Source organism: Mytilus edulis, chromosome 3, assembly GCF_963676685.1.
Source record: "Mytilus edulis chromosome 3, xbMytEdul2.2, whole genome shotgun sequence".
Classification (NCBI taxonomy): domain Eukaryota; kingdom Metazoa; phylum Mollusca; class Bivalvia; order Mytilida; family Mytilidae; genus Mytilus; species Mytilus edulis.
In genome coordinates, this window is record NC_092346.1 from 98,190,390 (window position 1) to 98,204,686 (window position 14,297).

Below are 14,297 nucleotides of genomic sequence, written 5' to 3' on the forward strand. Positions count from 1 at the left end.
TATATGTCTTATTGTATCGTTTGATATATCACATGGCTAAAATAGACGAATAATTTATATTATTGCATAGCAATATAATATTTCCCACAAAAAATAACCAAAAGTTAGCGTGCAATAAATTTTAATATTGCACTTGTTTAATAAATCTTCAAAATTCATGACGTCATCAACGACAAAATCTGAGTTTAAACCAATTTTTGATTTCAAATATTATATTGCTATACAATAAAAGGGTAGAACTCGTAGAATATATATTGCACTCGCAAGCTGGCGCAATATAAATTTCTACTCGGGACAATATTTCCCAATATTCATGCAATAACCCTATATTCCTGATTCCAAAATTATTCGTCTTATTTTCTTGGTTGAAACATCACTTGAATGAAATAGGTACATGCTAAAACAAAATATTATTCATGTATGGCTTACTAACCGTCGGGGTGAAAACATTTTATAACTCCAATAGGTAAAAAAATAATAGTACTATTTCAAGCATAATATACCTAACTTTGTTTGTTTGAAATACCCCATGTAATACCAGCAGTGTGTGTCTTATTGTGAAGGTTAACCAATATCATGACTCAAATAGATTCTGATTCCTGCATCAAGCCTCTGACTGTCTTGATTGAAACATCACATTACTAAAACAGATCAATGTTTAAAACCCTTAATATGTTTGTGTTATTGTAAAAGTTGAAAGATCCAATGACTAAAACAAATAAATGATGTGTACCCTTCACTCCAGGATTAAAAGGTCTAACTGTTCATATCCCTAACTCTCCTGGTTGAAAGATCCCATAACTACAATAGATAAATAATTTTAACCCTTAATTCCAGAATTAAAAGGTCTAACTGTCCATTTTATATCTGACTCTATTGGTTGAAAGATCCCATTACTATAATAGATAAATAATGTATACCCTTAAATCCAGAATTAAAAGACTAGCTCTACGTTATATATCTAACTCTATTGGTTGAAAGATCCCATAACTATAATAGATAAATGATTTTAACTCTTAATTCCAGAATAAAAAGGTCAAACTGTCCATTTTATATCTGACTCTATTGGTTGAAAGATCCCATTACTATAATAGATAAAAAATGTATAACCTTAAATCTAGAATTAAAAGACTAGCTATACTTTATATATCTAACTCTATTGGTTGATAGATCCCATAACTATAATAGATAAATGATTTTAACTCTTAATTCCAGAATAAAAAGGTCTAACTGTCCATTTTATATCAAACTCTCCATGTTGAAAGATCCAATTACTACAATAGACAAATGAGTTCACCCTTAATTCCAGCAACATCAAATGACTGGAATAGATAAATGGTTTCTATCCTTAATACTTACCTTATATGTGTTATTGTGGAGGTTGAAGAATCACATGGCTCAAATAGGTGAATGGTTTCTATTCCTGATTTCAGGATTTAACCTCTTTCTGTCTTGGTTGAAAGATTATATGACTAAAATAGATAAATGATGTGTACCCTTAACTCCAGAATTAAAAGGTCTAACTGTCCATTATATATCTAACTCTCCTGGTTGACAGATCCACTTACTTCAATTGACAAATGAGTTCACCCTTACATCTAGCATTATAAGTCGTACTGTCTTGGTTGAAACATTAAATGACTGAAATAGATAAATGGTTTCTATCCTTAATACTAAACTTATATGTGTTAATGTGGAGGTTAAAGAATCACATGGCTCAAATAGGTAAATGATTTCTATTCCTGATTTAAGGATTTCGCCTCTTACTGTCTTGAAAAATTCCATGACTACAATAGATAAATGATTTATACCCTTTATTCCAGAATTAAAAGGTCTAACTGTCTATTATATATGTAACTCACTTGGTTGAAAGATCCCATTACTACAATAGTTAACTGATTTATACCGTTAATTCTAGTATTATAAGTATTACTGTCGTGGTTGAAACATCACTTGATTGAAATAATAAAATGTCTTTATGCTGCTGCTGTCCGGAAGTGTATACAACTCTGTAATCTTAAACTTTTATCTGTTTAAGAATTAATGTTAACACATCATGTTTTACTTTGACTTCAATATATAAAAGTGCACTTTTCTTGGTGAATAACTGTGGCAACTTTCTGTCAAAACTGATTTCTTATTAACTTGAAATAAAATGTTAAGCATTATTACATGTACATTCAATTGTTTAGATATCCGTTTAATAATTCATGTTGGACTGATGTCCAGATATAGATATTTCTAATTATATACTTCAATATAAATGTTGGATAAAAGAAAGACTTGTTTTTCTTATCTTGAGAAGAATTTTGATTGGTTATTTTATAGAGTTCACTTTGTCATAGAATATCTTGAAACTACTAATTTAAGTGAGATAATTTTAAGCACCATATCGTTGTGTGAAATCATGAGTTCAGAGTTCAATTTATGAAAGGAGTGATCTCTTTTTTGACGTAACGGATAACAAAACAAAATTTCATGATAAAACGAGAGTTACTGTCCTTGTGTACTCTTTCTTTTAATACATTTTCATCGCATTTGCATTTGAAGACTTGTGAACTAAATATGCAAATGAAAAAGGAATAGTGCAGCACGAAATTATTTTCAAGCGATTGTGGTGGTAAAAATCGATAGATTATTGGAAAAGTATTGTTTTCTAAAAATTCTCTCCTATACAAATTGTTATCTAAAACATTTGCTGCAATAGAAAAGTAAAGAAAATAAACAATAAGAACGTTACATGGATTTGAAATTTATTCTCGGAGATTTAAGACAGATCATGCAATTATTGCATCACTATTCGTCTAATAAATCATGTAGCAGAAAGGGAATAGCAGTCTGTCTTTGTTCGAAAACAATATGTATTCCTTTTTATCTTGATAAATAAGAAAACATGAAATGTACGTGTTCTTGAAAACAAATCTTGTAAAGTCATAATGTGATTATACAGAAATCTTCCGGTACAAACGTCTACAATAATCGACATAAAAAGTAATGTTTTAGAGTATATCAAATGTAAAATATCGGTGAACATCAAATGTAAAATATCGGTGAACACCAAATGTAAAATATCGGGCAACATCAAATGTAAAATAACGGTGAACATCAAATGTAAAATATCGGTGAACAAAAAATTAAAATTTTGAGCTAACATTAAATGTAAAGTTTCAGTGAACATCAAATCAAATACAGGATAATTTAAGACTAAATGGTTGGATTCAACCCTGGTCAACCCTCCCGCTTTATGACTATGTTAAAATGTATATCTAAAATGACAACATAACGTGACAGAAATACAGTACAATCACACGTAGAACATTCATCATAAAAAAACGCACAAAGAAATAATATAGTAGTCGACACCTGAGGCAAACCACAGAACCACAAAGAACATAGTCCATAAACGAGAGACACCTAGTGATATCTGAAAACAGTGACGCGCTAACGTGACTAACGTGAAATCTGAAATTTATCTGTGAATATTAGATATAAAATACCATATCAGTGAAAAATACTTAAATGTAAAGTTTTAGTGAATAATACTTGAAGGTAAAATTTCAGTGAATACCAATTGTAAAATATCAGTGAAATAAGGAGATGCGGTATGAATGCCATTGAAACAGCTATTCCACAATAGATCAAATGAGATGGATGTCAGTATCTAGTATATGTCTTAAACCTTAAGGTGGTACCCAACAGGTGACACCAAATATTTGCTGTCGTTTAATTTCTTTGAATTTTTTTTAGGGTAAAACATACTGATATAACCTACTAAAATATCATCAAGTTAGAAATTGATATGAGATTAGGAAGAGAATTCTTCATAGTAATCTCTAGTTATTCACAATTAGCAGATGATTTCTGCTGACGCCCCCATCCTACTCCTTTTAAATGCATTTGACTGCAAATTTCAACAATCTGCATACTAGTATAAAGTCATTAACATTTTGTTGTCCTAAACTCAATTAAAACGCAATCAACAATCAAGTAGATTGTTGTAAACTACTTATACAATGTATAAAACTTTCCAAGAACTCTTTGGTTTACAAAGTAGCAGCTTAAAATAAGTGACGAAAAGTGAATTTTCATAAACTTTTGTTTCTTAGTTTAGATTCGTCTTATTCATACGAATGGTTTTCTCCAACGCGACGAACACATCTATGTCGTTTCAGCTCATTTTTTATCTACCAGTGATAGTCTGAGCAAAAAAAAACTTAGCCTTAATTTCATAAACAATAAAACAAAGAAATATTTATACGGATAATAAATATCAAAATTTATGTAGAAAACATCCAATGTCTATGCTTGAAATCAAACTCATACATGTAGATACACGAATTATACCCCTTCACAAGAAGGAATGAAAATAAACATACTGGTACATTTGTAATTGAGCATGTTTTATCATTGTGTGTCGGGATCATAAAGGTAATATACTTTATAGTTATATATAAAGTATATCATAACGATTGTGTGTCGTTCTAGACTAGATGTTTTGAATCCTAAATGATTTTTATTAAATCTAGAACAGCTGGAATGAAAAAAAAGTTGTCTTATTGGACTTGGTGTGTTAGTGTAACATCGTACTCCGTACATCAGGGAGATCTTGCAATGACACTTCCGCATACTCGTGGAATAACTATGACTTATTGACCTTTTGTCTAATAGTTAAAGCTTAAATGGCTTATATTTTTTTACATTATAATTGTTGCATTGTTCACGAATAAAATACATAAAAGATAACTTTAAGATGGGATGTTTCGTGGAACACAGCAACTAGGACATTAATCAGAATCGTTTTTTATAAATGTTTGCGTTAACATGATTAGCTTATCAACTACCGCCAGGATTTTTGCACTTTATGCTTGATTTAATATTTCGTAAAAGCTCCACTTACAAAGTGTACTGAATCCCGCCCGCAACGGCAAAACACACAGTAAATCAGGTACACTTTTTGTTGCAGATTGTGCATTTATTTGGGATAATGAAAACTAAAAACTACCGATTAAGATATCAAATGAAGCTTAAAATGATTGGATGCTATATTAAACATTATCTGAGAGATTCTTTTTCTTAAATGTACATTCAAAAAGTTTAACAACTAATTACTCTTGTCTTATATTGCAATTGATTAAGTATTTACATTTTGGAGTTGCTTCGCTTTTTAGCTAAACTAAGACAATGCAATGAATTCTACAGTTATCATCGGAGCTGGTAGTAAATAAACCATTCATTCCCATAATAATAAACAGTGATATTATACAAATTTTTGAGTTTCTTTGAAATTTAACCCAGTTATCATAAATTTCTTCTTACATCTGTTACACACATGTTAATACATGTAAAGAAACATAATGTATAATTACTTTTCAATTGTTATATGTTTAACAACCTACTCATTGTATAATGAACAACCCATAAATCACCAAAGGCGAAACATTACAGGTTTGAATGTAAAACAATTGTGTAAGTATGTTTTTATTTGAAGCTCTTTTATAACAAACTTGATCATTTGGAATGTTCCTGTAAGAAATTTCCTGTATCCAGCAACACACCACCTGATTTTCTGGGCCTTCTGTCAACATCTCATTTGTGAATTTGAATTTTAAATGATTCAATACCAGATACATTTAGGTGATGTATTGACTTTGTAACACCAGTTTATACAAAAGAGTAAACCTGCAACAACCAAAACTCGGTCGTAAACAGTCAGATAATCATCATTGAGGTATCTTGTTAACAAAATGTGTCTGGTGACCCGGCCAACCAACTGAGATGGCCATTATGGCTAATAATAGAACATAGGGGTAAAATGTAGATTTTGGCTTTTATCTCTAAAATCAAAGCATTTAGAGCAAATCTGACCAGGGATAAAATTGTTAATCTAGTCATGATCTATTTGCTCTGAAATTTTCAAATAAATCAGAAAACCCCTTGTTTGGTTGCTTCCCCTGTATTGGTCATTTAAGGAAAATTTGCCGTTTTTGGTTTCTTATCTTGAATATTATTATAGATAGAGATAAACTGTAAACAGCAATAATGTTCAGCAAAGTAAGATCTACAAAAAAGGCAGCATGATCAAAATGGTCAGTTGACCCCTTAAGGAGTTATTGCCCTTTATAGTCAATTTTTAGCAATTTTTCGTAAATTTTTTTGTTTTCTTTTACAAAAATCCTCTCATCTGAAACTAACAAGAGAAATGAGTAGGTCCGGTAAGGGTCGATTTTGGCCTCAAATTTCAGGTTCATCTGACGAAAGATTTTAAACACTTTTTTAAACACTTAAGTGTCTATTTCAGTAGATTCAATTAGTTAACGTGAAAGATTTTATCTGATTTACTCATTGAAAACATTCTGATTCAAGCTTAAATATGAAAAATCTATCAAATATGCCCAAAAAATGTCACTTTTCAGATGGTTTTTGTCAAAAATGAAAGTGGCCGCATCCGTGTTCATCCTCAACCTTTTTATATGTTATGTATTATCATCAAATAGTACTTACATTTCAATATTAAGAATGAACACAAATGCGGCCACTTTCATTTAAGTCGGAAACCATCTAAAATTTAACGAAAATACTAAAATTGTGAAAATTTTAGTAATTTAGCATGATTTAATGATGCTAGTACACGATATGTGTGCATTGTGTTGTCAAAAACAGCCCATATGTATGTGGCAGAAGCATTGTACTTTCCATTAAATAACTCAAAGTTTACATTTTAAGAATTTTGTAAAACTGCTTTATTTTGGGGCCAAAATGGGTCTTACTGGATCTACTCCTTTACAGTTTTGTAAGAAGAGTGCGTTTATATAGTACAATTTGGAGAAAATGCGTTAACTTGTACATATTTTCCCTTTGTCCTTTTGTATCTGACTTATTGAATTGAAAATAAGGCAAAAACGATATCCCATACTTACATGGTAGGTAGGTATCATTGGAATGATTTAAGATCAATATCGGTAGGCTATAATAACAGTCAAGTACACTATTGAGAAGTATATTGGATTTGTAATTGAATTGTTAGAATCAACAGACATCTGTTTATACAGAGAATTAAGCAAACACTACAAAAAAAATCATCATTTGGGTATCTAGTTTAAAAGATGTATATGATGATCCCGCCTGTGAACCAAGATGGCCGACATGGCTAAAAAATTTGTAAATTTTGTAAATTTTTTACAAAATACTTTAACTACTGAGCCAAGTTCTATATAGATAGAATTAAATGTAAGCAACAAGAATGTTCAATAAAGTAAACACAAACACATCACCATCACCTAAACACAATTTTGTCATGAATCCATCTGTGTCCTTTGTTTATGATATGCACATAGACCAAGGTGAGCGACACAGGTTCTTTAGAGCCTTTAGTTTATATGACGTGATAAATAGGACGAGTTTAGTGATAACATGTTTCTATTTTTACAACATATATCTAACGTATATTCCAATAGATATAAGAAGATGTGGTATGAGTATCAATGAAATAAATCTCCATCCAAGTCACAATTTGTAAAAGTAAACCATTCAAGGTCAACATATATAGCCTTGGCTCACACCGAACAGCAAACTATAGAGGGCCACCAAAATGAGTAGAGAAAACCAACGGTCTAATCTATATACTAATAAAAAAACGAGAAATGTGAAACCATCACAACATAGAAATACACACTATAAATATTAGTTGAAATGGCTTGAACGAATAAATTTGATCGATGATACAATGAAAATACAAAATCAATAAAATAAAATAAGGAGTGAATAAATAAAAGCAACAGTAGTATACTGCTGCTGGGGCCTCGGTGGCCGAGTGGTCTAAGTAGTTACTACTGTAATCACTAGCCAGTCAACACTGAGGTTGTGAGTTCGAACCACGCTCGTGTGGGTGCACTCGACTCCAATCTTAATTGACTAGGAATGTCACTTTTCCTATCGAAGGTCGGTGGTTTTCCATGGGCACTCTGGCTTCCTCCACCAATAAAAACTGGCCGCCACGAAATAGCCTAAATGTGGTGCTTAAAAGTGGCGTTAAAACACCAAAGATTAAAAATCAAATATACTGCTGTGAGATGTTAAACAATTTAAAATTAATAAACCTCGACTAGAAAGCCACCATATACAATAATATATCGTTTTTATTAATTCTCGAGTTTGATTGTACCATTAGTTGTTGACCAGAGGTCATTGATAGTAGTTAAGTGGTACATTAACTCGTTTGGACTTGATCTTTTCCTTAATGTGGTCTGACACTAATTTTGTCTTTTTTTCTTTTATATTTGTGATACTGCTTTCTGGACTTTATTAAAGTAATACTTTTAAGTGGAGATGACTTAACGATACCCATGTGCCTGTTTCAAAATTACTTCATTATAGATATTTGAAATTTTTACAGTGAATTGCCGTTTTTAGAACAGTCGTTATTGATACTCGGGTAAATTCCGTAAGAACTGACATTTCAGACTAGTCTCTTCCAATATTGATAATGCGTGTGTTTAAATCCTTTGTTTATAAATTACAATTACAATAAAGAATCCATATAATTGCATATATTACGAACATTAGAGAAATCTTCTTTTATACTACGTGGTGTTTTGGTATCGGAAAATGGAAATTAAATTTCGCATGCTAAACCAACGTCGTAAATCTATTCTGTATCCATTACTATTATGTGATTGGAAGCACAGCTCGGACAATTTAAATGACTTTGTCTCGACAAAGGTCTTCCAATCTTGTTTTTTATTTAAAATATTTCTATACACAGCATTTATTGCATGAGTTAATTTCACCTTGTCAGTGTTTCATGTCCTGTTATATAACCATTATCTCCTGATGCTTGGTTCATTTGTCTTGCTATATAATTTCCCTTTAATTCTTTGTCACGTACCCTTTTATACACCATAAAAAGGACACAACAACGGCCCACCACCTCACTTGAGTATAAAAAGGACACAACAACGGCCCCATCACCTCACTTGAGTCAAAATGGACACAACAACGGCCTAACCACATCACTTGAGTATATAGAAAGGACACAACAACGGCCCCACTATCCCACTTGAGTATATAAAACACAACAACGGCCCCACAACCTCACTTGAGTATATATAAAGGACACAACAACGGCCCCACTACCCCACTTGAGTATATAAGACACAACAATGGCCCCACTACCCCACTTGAGTATATAACAACGTTTACACAAATGTTTTTAAGGGTCTCGACTTTGAAGCGTCACATTTTGTGGACCTTTTCCAAATTATGGGGCTATATTTTACCAATTCACTAATTTTATTCGATTTGAAAGATAGTTGTAATTCTGTTGGTTTAGATTGCATTGTACGTTTTCCTTTTACGGCCTATGGTGTGGAAAAGTGATGGGAGGGTTGTGTGCACATTAACTCAGCCTCATGGTGTGCCTGTACTGAGTAACGCTATTCAGACAACAATATATGTGTTTTAATATGTTTGATTGTACATGCCTTTTATTAGTTGGTTTTGTTTGTTTTGCTGCCCATTGTTTTTGGTAATTCATGTTGACCTTTTTATGTATTATTTCAACATCTATATTTTCTCTTTTATGTATACATGTAGCTTACACAGAAGGATTGTTTACTTGTATGACATTTATTTTGAGTAACGTCTTTTACTAATTTCTTCATAGTCTTGATTGTCCTTTTTCTGTGGGGAAATCCCATACTTGTACCAGTAGATCTGGAATATGTAAATTGATACAAAACGAAATATTCAATAATAAACTAAAACAGCAATATGCTGTTAAAAGGAATATCTAATTGATTTACTTTCGTAAAAGAAATGCAACTTTAGTAGTGTGTAAATAATCCTTAATCCAAGCGTTCACAAGAGCATGCATTTTGAAGTAAGGGAAGAACTAAGGGTTTCAGACATAAAACTTGTAGTGAATTTAGTTTACATTCAGACTATAAATGGCCAACACATAGTACAGTCTTGAGTGCATCATCCAGAATGTTTTCTTTGTCCATAACGGCAAGATAGATTTCATAACAATTCACGGTCTAAAGATTTTGTATTTTTTTCCGTTGAAGTAAGTTTAATTTCATGCTACTAAGTTGAAATAAACCAATATTGTTTGTTCGTATGATTAATATTGAGAGTTTTCTTCCAAGATTTTTTTCATGAATTTGGAATCCGATATAATTACTTATTCCTCAAAGTATATTTGAAAGGTTCGAACGTTTATTTTAATATATTTCTTTATTTGACTGACAGCAATTTTCCCTCTTCTTGCTGTAATAATTAAATTTTGTGAAACAAAGATTTGTTATCTGGATAAAAAAGAGTTACTAGATCAAAACTGATGCATATAATAATTAATAATCTGATTCGACACATACATACCGTTTAATATTTTTCATTAACGTGTAGATCTACAAATGTACCTCTTCAGTATGTATTGTAGTTTTGCTGATGAAGCTAGTTATCAGTTGAGTATCCCACGTAATGATTGAATTATTAGCGAGACAAATGTTGTAAAAGACAAGATTAATGAGGGATGGCGATACTAGAAATGCAGCCTTAATTGGTGACAGACAAACACCTGATGTCACAGAGTATAAAACAGTCAAATTAATTGAAATGTACTTCCGAAATATTTACATATATGTGTCTCTAATTTTTTTAATTTTTCTGAGTTATTATTGAAAAATGTCGTGAAAGATTGATCAAAGCTTTTACGGGTGTTATGAAAGCTATCATGTCAGCAAAATTACAACGAAGAAGTTGAATACTTGATTCTAATTAAAGGTCCCGAAGGAGATACATGTTTGACATTACAATAATACCACTAAGTAGTGAAGCATTTATAGTACACAATGCATACATCATGCGATTTACGTTTTGTATTGAGTGTTATAAATTTCATTCACTGTGAACTTTTTTAGTAGTTGACAAACGTTTGACATTGTTTATATTGTGTTTCCAGAAAACACTTTGATGTTCTTAGTAAAACCATTTGGAATTCGGTTCCTCGATGCTCTTCAACACGTTGTACTTTATTGGTTCCTTTTCACTTGTTTTATTCTAGCGTCACTGGTACGTCTTTAAAAAAAAAAAACGCAATGCGTGCAAGATTTGAATCCTCCTATCTATGATAAATTTACATTCATATCCCGACTTAACAACAAAATGATACCGACAATATTGCACGTATAAAATCCTTAAGGAAATCACCACATTACGTTAGGTAAACATTTAAAAGAGACTGATCTAAAGCTACATTTAATAGCTTGCTATGAGGTCTGTGACCAATTATCACTATGAAAGTCAGAAGTAAATATTCTTTGATTCATAATAATCTATTTCATATAAAAGTACCACATACCATTCTTTTATAGCTCTGAGAACAGATTCCTAAGATTGTGTTATGAGATTGTTATTATGGAATAACGCCATAGCAGAATGGTTATATCTTCATTATAGACCTCCAGACTATAATAACATTCTGCTATAGTTGTTGATTACGACTAATTCTCCTTTCATACTCATAATTTACATAAGTTGTATCTAACAATCAATTTGTTCTATTGGGACTGTCATTTAGATCATTGTTTTACGGACATGTAGGTTTCAATTTGTCTCATAGTTGTTCAACTTGTTGTGTTTGTGTAACAAAGTTGAAAATTTTAAATATTGATGTTATATATGTAAGTAAAATGACTAGTTATCTCTTTTAGTATTAAGATAAATAAGTGGATTTAACTTCAAACGAAAAAAATCACAGGAATGTTCAAGACAATAATATGTAATAATGAGGTATTTCACACGAATGTTCGAGACAATAATATGTAATAATGAGGTATTCCATGCTTTGTAGTCGACTGAATAGCGCAGAATTGTGACTCTAAGTCAACAAGTCATAATCTGAGATCTCGCCTAAGTTGACCTTAAATGTGAGTTTTACTGTCATTATCAACACCACATCAGAGTAGGGCCTGCCTACCCTTTCAAAGTACAAGCAGGTTTTTTATGATCCCTATTCATTAATCGCGTCGCTATCCATTAAACCATAGAGTTTCGTGTCCGTTCAGCGACGAATAAGCGTGATATATCTTTTGACTATATTAATCTGGGTATATCATTCGACTTATAATCTAGGTATTTCCGTCGTCTAATAATCTGAGTATTTCGTTTGACAAATAATCTGGGTATTCCCTTTGACTATTAATCTGAGTATTTCCGTCGACTATTAATCTGGGTATTTCCTTTGACTTATAATCTGAGTATTTCCGTTGATTAAAAATTTGGATATTTCCTTTGACTGAAAATCTGGGTATTTCATTTGACTAATAATCTGAGTATTTCCGTCGATTAGTAATCGGTGTATTTCCTTTGACTAATAATCGTGGTATTTCATTCAACTTATAATCTGAGTATTTCCTTTGACAAAATGTCTGTGTATTTACTTTTACAAGAATTTGGGTAATTTAATCCGACCCGGGTCTACTTCAAATTATAATTTCGGTAACTTCACCGATTAATAACTTTGGTATCTACATCTTATTATAACATTTGCGTATTCACCGCATACTTATGTTGGTGATTTCACTAAATATTTACCTAGGTGTCTTCCCAAAATCATAATCTTGGTGATATTTCACTGAAAAATTGCCTTAGTATCTATCTATGTCGTATGACATTTGCTCCGATTTTTAAAAATGTCATTCTTTCATTTGCGCCGATTTTATATTTGCTCCTAATTGCAATAGGTGAGTAAATACTGGCCATACATATCAAACGGTTAGTAATAATGATCGCGAGAAAGGTATGCTTATTCATTTCTACACACCTCGATCTTGAATGCCTTTGTAATAATATGTCTGCAATATTTATAAATGGAACTGTTAAGTGCTGTCCGAAATACTTTTATCAGTTATATACTTTACACGGATGTTAAAATTGAAACTACGTACCTTTAATTTTCGTCTGGTCTATGATGATTAATGAAAAATAACATTCACCTGTAACTTATCTGTAATTTACCTGTAAAAAATCGGCGCAAATGCAAAACGTCGTCTTCACCGAATAATAACCAGGGTATTATCAACGAATGATAATTAGGGTATATAGACCGAAAAATAACCTAGGTATCCTCATCAAATGATAACCTGTGCATTTTCATCGAATAACAACCTCGGTATTTTCACCAAATAATAACCTGGGTATCTTCGTCGAATATTTACCAGTGTTTCTTCATCGACGAATAACCTAGGTACTATACTCGTTAATTTAAGAGAGCGAAATCCAGCAGAAGTGGCCCAAACCTGAACTTAAATTTCAAACATTATCCATCAACTGAATGTACATTATGAAGATTTTTGTCATGTAGGTAACGATCCAAGGGACTCCAACAGAACATTCAGAATTACATATGACAAATGTTCCTCCATAGACTGCAACTGAAATAGATATTTTGATACAATGTTAAAGTACGAACGAAGGAGCCAGATACGTTTTGTTTTCGTGTATTTTCGTCGGTAATGTTAGTCTTAATCAGACATCTGTTTTGCGGTTAACTAATATCTGTTCATTCTAATTACAATGTACCAGAATTTCCAATAGCTGATATCAATTTTGCCTGTGTAATGAAAACTTTCTGTTGTCTCTTTGGACATTTCCCTTATCTATATAAATTATCTGAAAAGTGATCGACCAGGACTGTATTGACGGCAAACCTGATCGAATAATACCTGTTTTCCGTCAGAAAAAACACTTCCATTGTTAACATATTTCATGTTCCGAAGCATCATATGATATTAAGACATTGGAAAGCACACAAATCTAAAACTTGTAATACGTTCCAAGTGTGCCCCTACCCTACGTGTGTCATTTCTTGTTTTTGAGATTTTGATATTTTAGTGTTGAAACTGTATACTAAAATTTACCATACATAGTCTGTTGTTCGCAACCGAATTTTCAGTTGTAATTGATGATGTTCTTTGTGTCCCATGTCATATTAGTTGTCTTTTTTTTTTAACTTATGCGCTTTGAAACAGTCTGTAGTGACATTCCCAATTTATTGACTGTGTGTTCCTTATATTGGTTCCATTGTATCATAAGCATATTGACGTTTTCTATAGAAAGTTATTAAAAAAAGATAACAGATTATCATGTTATGGTATTATTCTTTATAAGGTCCGTTATTTTGAATATTTCCTTAAACATGGTAATTATCCTTGTAAGTAATTAAGTTTTGTAATACCGTTATGTTTTTGTCACTAGGAGAGTGTTGTGTTGATTACAGAGTTTAGATATAGCGTGAA

The 14,297-nt window shown here is 31.7% G+C and overlaps 1 protein-coding gene across 5 annotated transcripts in view; it reads left to right on the forward strand.

The window, feature by feature from the left end:
* Positions 1-14,297, forward strand: part of LOC139517920 (neuroligin-4, X-linked-like) — a 261,221-nt gene that overhangs the window by 87,559 nt on the left and 159,365 nt on the right. The gene's annotated exons all lie outside the window — the stretch shown is intronic.